Genomic DNA, 6708 nt, shown 5'->3' on the forward strand with positions numbered 1-6708 from the left:
ATTGATGTCCTCTCTAATGTCCAAAATTGTGTTTCCAAAATTTTCCCTGAAAATAATAATGCAAATAATTAGCTCAGAAAATTCAAATTAATTAAAATTAGAATTTCCGGTCAAATTAAGCATAATTAGGAAACACGGGAAAATACCGGACAATTAAGCACAATTCCCTGATTAATTCTAGCACAATATATAAACTAAGTGAAATCAATAAAATATCGACTCATCACCCCAGCCCTAGCGAGAGAGAGACTTGGAGTCTCTGAGCTGTTGGAGTGATGAATGAGGGGAGGAAATTCCAACCCCTTTAGGTTTCTAGGTCAAGAAACAGCCTTGGGCTAGGGTGCCTGGGCTGGCAAATGTTTTCTGCCGCACCCCCTTTGCTTCCATTCGCAGCCCCCTTCTCTTTGGGCTCAAACCCATTCTGGCAACCAATCAAAAGAACTCTTTTCTACACCCCTGGTTTTGTCTTCTGCACTCCTTTATTCTTATTGGGCCTATTGGACTGTATTGTTTTTTTTTTATTGTCTTCGATCTTATTTCTTTAGCTTTAGAATTTGTTTTATTATTGTTTGTTTGTTAAAAATAAAAAAATATAAAAATCATAAAAATTATATCATAAAAATAACCATAATTTATTTGAAAATGTTTAAGCACACGTGCGACCGTTCACGTAGGCCTTGTGTTAAAAAACCTTTTCCTTCTTTATTAAAAATACCAAACAACAAGTAATCTTTCTCAAAGAACTACGTAACCCTGATTTCTCATTTTGAATGAGAATACGTAGGAGCAACGTCAATCCTTATCGGGCCTAAAAAAAATATTTTTGTTTCTTTTTATTGTTGTTTTTGGGATAGTTAAACATTTTGCAAACCGCATCTTTATTCGCGTATTTAATTAAAGGTACTGCCTTTGGGCAGGCGATGTAGGGTGCTAACACCTTCCCTACACGTAACCGACTTCCGAACCCAATCTTTGGTTTTTCGTGGACCGTGCCTTATCATTTTATGGTTTTTTTCCATAGTTTCCCAAAATAAACTATGGTGGCGACTCCAAAACAATTTTTCAAAATCGTTTTCTTTTTTTGGATCGCCGTCCCGTCGTGATTCCGGTTGCGACAGATGGCGACTCCACTGGGGAGTTCGAGAGTCAAGCCATTTAATTAAATACGTGAATTCGATGTGGTTTTGCTTTATGTTTTTCTTCCCTTTTCCTCTTTTCGTGTTTGTATATTGCTATCTGTGCTTGATATTTGATGTGGTTTTGCTTGCTGATATTGAACCCTAGGATAAAAAACATGTTATATCTGCCTAGGATAAGTTTTCTGGTTGTTTTGTAGGTGAGGGTTTGGGTGCATTGCATTCTCCCTTCACACACACACTTTGTGCATCTATTGAGTGAGGCCCTATACCCGAGTCTGAGCGTAACTTAGAATTAGAGGAGTTGTGTAGCGGTGTCACTCTGGGATGTACTTCCTGTTTGGCTATCGTGAGAACTCCAACTAGAGTCTATTCTCTTCATTTGTATTTTCACACCTAGTTGATTACTCGACTGTTGTGGAAATGCTGTGGAGGGGGCCATAGCTCTAGTGACCATTGATCTTTAGGCTCAAGGAACTATCCTGGTGAGATTGCATATACTTGACCTTGAATCTAAAATGTTGAACCTTCACTAGGGCACAAAGGGAGATGTGTGCAGTCTTATAACCCTCATTTTTGCTTAATAAAATCAAGCACCTTATACATATCACTACATTCTTTTTTTCTTTCTTTATTTGTTGCTCATGTTTTTATGGTATTTTCAAATTCTGTGGGTTCTAGTCAAGAAATTATAAAGTCGTGATTAGGTAAAAATGGAAATTAACTTGGGATTTTGAGTCAAGGGACATTCGAGTTTAGACTTTTTGGAGAAAAGCATATGCATTGAGGCCAAGGGGGGAAGCATCGATTACTTGAGGGATCTGGTGAAGAAAAATAACCTTGAAAAATGCATTCAGGGAGGAGCGTGGGAATTTGTTGATCCTGTCGGAGGTTTAGGTTCGGGCAACAAAAAATTATTGTGTTAGCCCAGCACTATGACCCATTTCCAATAGGTGCCTACAGTAGAAGATTTTGAGTTGATCTTAGATGCATTTCTTGAGGGTGAAGATCCAAACAATCACCTTGGGCAATATACCCCTGTCTTGCAGCTAACGAGAATCACGAATGCACCCTATAAAGTTGGAAGGTGAATTCATACTAGCTCAAGGATGCTTAGATTGGTTTTTGCATTGATTAACCGAGGAGGAAAAGCGGGAAACATTCATGAATGTACTGGCTCTTATCCACTATGGTGTCATGCTCTTTCCTAATACCAAGGAGTTGGCCGACTACGCCGCCATGAATGCATTTGTGGGATACAAAGTTCACTCGGAGAATCCAATCACCGCTATCCTAACTCAAATGTATGAGACTCTTAATCAGTGTCATGAGCCGAAGAGAAGGAAGAAGTTGTGTCATTTACCGGTATTGTATATGTGATTCATCTCTCGCGTGAGTAAGAACGCCTCGAATATCACGTGTTGTGCGAGGGAGCTGTCTTAGTGTAAACCAAAGATGAAAGGGGTAAATGAATGAACGCAACTCTTTGTAGGCTCAGAAGAGGAAATGTTTAAATGGCGTGTTTTCTTGGCAGTAAAGATCGTGTATCATACACCATTGCGGGAGCTATCTTGATGTCCCTTCGTGGGTATCCAATGTTGTGCGTGTGTCAGCAAAAAAAAATATAATATAAAAAAAATACAAAAAGAAAAAAACAAACAAAAAGGGAAAAGAAAAAAAAACAATTTGGGTATCCTGTGAGAGGGTCGCCAACGACTACCTCTCTTGTCACATTACAGATCATAAGATAAATGAATCTTTGCTGAATTGCTTCATCAAGTTAAGAACGCTTGGGGGTAATGTTGTTTGCTTCGAAGAAAGGCCTAAGATCATGGAATGTTAAAGAAAGATTGATGGAAACCCCTAAAGGGACTTCCCATCCAAGAAGTAACAACTTACACTAAGACTAAGAAAGGGAAGTTGATTGAAAACTTAAATCTTTTCTTCTTAAAGTCTTAGCAAGTTTCTCTCTAACTAAATACATCTTACTTTGTTTTGTAGGTCATTAATAAGGCTTGCCAAACACTTAGAAGAATTGCCAAGCAAAGGATACAAGAGGAGNCTTGTTCACGGTCAACACTTCATTTAGCAACATGTTTCCTACATGGATACACCAGCTGNCAACACCTTTTCCACGTGCAACAAAGGAGCTGGACGAAACTCACATGTGGAGCACNATTTCATTGCATTTTTCACGTGTTCAATTGATAGCTTAGCTAGCACACTTCACGTGTAACATGAGTAGCTTCCCATGCACATTTCAGAACCTCTCTTCATCTATAAAAGAGAGGATTCAATCCTTTGTAAAGGCAACTTGAATGATAGTAATGAGATGCTGCTGAATTTCAGCCGTTCTTCTTCAAGTTCAAACTGTGCTAGCTTTAGCTTTGCATCCTCTAGCTTCTTTCCCCTATGGAAAGCCTTCTNAGCTAGAATTCCTCACTGCATCATCTCCAAACACGTTCACACCTTTTATCAAACACCTTGCTCGCACTCCATCCGCTACATTCAATCTCCATTCCGCTGCCAACTCTGGTCCGAGGAGCCACTCCTTCTTGAAGATTGGAGTCGCTTCTATCAATTGGTATCAAGAGTAAGCCGATCTCACCCACGCTGCACGAGCTAAGTGCTCTTTTATCATTGCTCTGTTCTTTTTCACTTTCTGTCATGTACTGTTCTATTCTGTCATTGCTTGAATTTTTTTTTTCATCACTGTTTTGGTTCTATTGTGTGTTCAGCGAATAATTCAGATCATTCACATGTTCTTTAGTGTTTTTCAATCATTTTAATCGGTGCGTTTCTTTACTTGAGTTCAAATCCAGCTTTATTAATCAATTCAAGTTGTCTCATAGTCATGTGCAGGTGTTTTGCAATTTTTTTCTTCTCTGTTACGTGTTTTGATTCTATTCAGCGTGTGTTTTTCCTTTTTGTTGTATGTTCACTGCATTGACTAGCTCAATTTGATCATACAAAGCCATGAGGCATTGCCTAGCTTTGATCAAAACAGTTTCGAGCATTGACCGAGAATATCTCTGTATCATATTGTGATTTCGGGTTGGCAGTGATTATTCTGCGTTGTTAGATGTTTTCTGAGTCTGAAGCTTCAATCAAGTTTTCTTAATAATCTTAGATGTTTCTACGGTGATTCCAACTCAAATACGTCACATAAGTGCAATTTGAGTTGTTTAGTTCATCAAAATAAGTTTTCAAACTTCTGTAGCAAAGGTTGTTTTCGGTTTCATAAGTACACACTGTTTCTATCCAGATTTCTTGATTTTAGTGCTTGAGACAAGTTTATTCGACCAGTTTATACATGTTTCAAGTGTTAGAAATCTGAATTCAGCAATGAATCTCAAAAAGAGTGCTTGAGTTGCTGAAAATTTTGTTTTTCATGAAACTGTCACGGTCCTGTTTTTATTCCAAGCTTTTTCACCGTGCTGTTTGTTCCTTGCTTGAGTTTAGGTCAATTTAATTTCCTAGCTTAAATTCTGAAGCTAGATCTAGTGTTAGGCCTATTCTTACACATTGTTTGATCTAACTACACTTGCCTCTAATGATTTTTCCAATTCTGCATCAGCTTTTTAATGCATTTTCTGCATTTTCAGCAACTAGCATAGTCATTTTGTGATTCTATCCATATCAGTGATATTTCAATGTCTGTGCAAGTGTATTTGAACATTTAAAACTTGTTTCCATTGTTCTTTTGGTCCATTCTCATCAAATCTGCAAAATCACAGTTTGACTTTCCATGTTTGCTTGACAATTGGAACTTAACAAGTCAAATTGTGATTCAGTGAATTTTGGTCCACTTTGATTTTTTCCACACACATATTTGGTGCATCAAAGTTGGTCTTTACTATTCATTTGGTCAATTTTGATCCATTTCACCAAATCACCACCAAAAGCCCGTAATCTACTTGAGAGTAGGAAGTAGACCTATCATATTCTGCTGCAGTACATTTCTTTGCTGATTATGTGTTTGTACACATCCATTATGATGATATAAAGTTGCTTGAGGTGTCATTTAATCCTTTTAACCACTACCACTAAATTCACCCACTGCAGTTCCAATTTTTCTTGCCATTTTTTTTCATTGTTTGGTGCAGTTTTAGTGCTTTAATTCTGCATAATTCACAATTGACACTTTGAATTTGAGTTGTTGAGCGTTTCAGGGCTGTTTCAGTGTTTGTACAAGTCTATTTGCTGATTTGAACACTATTTTCACTGCTCATATGGTCCAGTAGTGCTTCTACCCGAGAAACATAAGCCAAAACACCAATTTTTAACCAATTTTGGGTAGTGCACCAGTGAAATATTGATCTGGACCGTGTCTTGCCTGTTTCATTAATTCCACACCTTGCAAATGATGATTTAAACTTGATGGAATTATCAATTGAGCATTAACCACAATAGCACTCAGTTTGAACACGACAGTTCCCATTTTTCAGCTTATTTTAATTACTGCAGTAGCATCACTTTGCTGGTTTCACCATTTCAGTTTCAATTGTTATTGGATTGGCAAAAGCTGGGGAATCTTGTTCCAAACACATTAAAATCAATATCCAGGTGTAAACCAATCAAGAAAAAAGCATTTAATCCCCTGCAATCCAGTTTACAAGTCAAAAACCAGAAAAACATAATTTCTACAGCTCATTGTGACATTTCATCAAACAGTTTTAAATTTTCATTAAACACTTGCATTGCACAGATTTCCATCAATGTTTTGAGTTTTTTCTTGCATTTATAATCTGTTCTAGAACCTATCCTAGGTTCCTTTTGAGTGCCATCTTTTTTTTCCAGCCTAAGGTTCATTAGAAATCACTTTTCTTGGCATTTCCAATATGTTGTCCCATTAATTTGCATTAAAAATCTGCTGCAGTAAGAGTTTTTTATGCTCACGGTTTGTGGTTTTGTGTGACTTGTGGTGAGGTGGTGCTGCAATTTCTAACTCCCAGATGGTTTCTCCAAAGGGGTAGCATACTAAGGAGTGGAAGCATTGTTAAAGTAAGCACAAGTTGGGACTTTGAGAGTACCTAAAACACAACTGTCCAGCAACCTGTTTCAGCAGCAAAAATATATCAAAATTTGGTATTCCAGCATCTTAAAACAGCAGCCACACTTGGCTTTCTCATTTGCACACACTTTTCATTGTATTTGTGACTTGGTATCACGGAACTTTGTGTTAATTTGTTTCCTTTCCATTTGCAAATTAAAGTGGCTTGGAAAAATGCTTTTCTAGCAATTCCAAGTACACAATCAAACATTGTAATAGCTTAGTTTCCACATCTTAGTGTGAAAGTGTGTCAAGGGGCTCAAAGTGTCACGTGCACTTTCACTTAGGGCCGTGTTTCTTCTTCCATTCATTTGGCATCCTTTCTTTAAATTTTTGTTTGATTGACTTTTATGTTTTAAGTCTCTGTGATACTTAAGAGCGCGTTTCATATAGTTAAAACCTTCCTTTGGTTTTTAGAAGCATAACATTGTTGCATTCAAAGGATTTTGAAAGGCTTCTATCTTGAAACTTGGGTAAGAAACGTCAGGAGACATTCTGGCTAGGAAGGACAAGGTCTCT

The 6708-nt window shown here is 37.5% G+C and overlaps 1 long non-coding RNA gene across 1 annotated transcript; it reads left to right on the plus strand.

The window, feature by feature from the left end:
* Positions 1–3017: 3017 nt before the first annotated feature.
* LOC111242365 lies at positions 3018–6499 on the plus strand. The gene is made up of 2 exons (XR_002669296.1): positions 3018–3729; positions 6066–6499. It is a non-coding gene; the product is annotated as an uncharacterized LOC111242365 (long non-coding RNA).
* The last annotated feature ends 209 nt before the right edge of the window (positions 6500–6708 follow it).

The sequence above is a fragment of the Vigna radiata genome, chromosome 8, assembly GCF_000741045.1.
Source record: "Vigna radiata var. radiata cultivar VC1973A chromosome 8, Vradiata_ver6, whole genome shotgun sequence".
Lineage (NCBI taxonomy): Eukaryota > Viridiplantae > Streptophyta > Magnoliopsida > Fabales > Fabaceae > Vigna > Vigna radiata.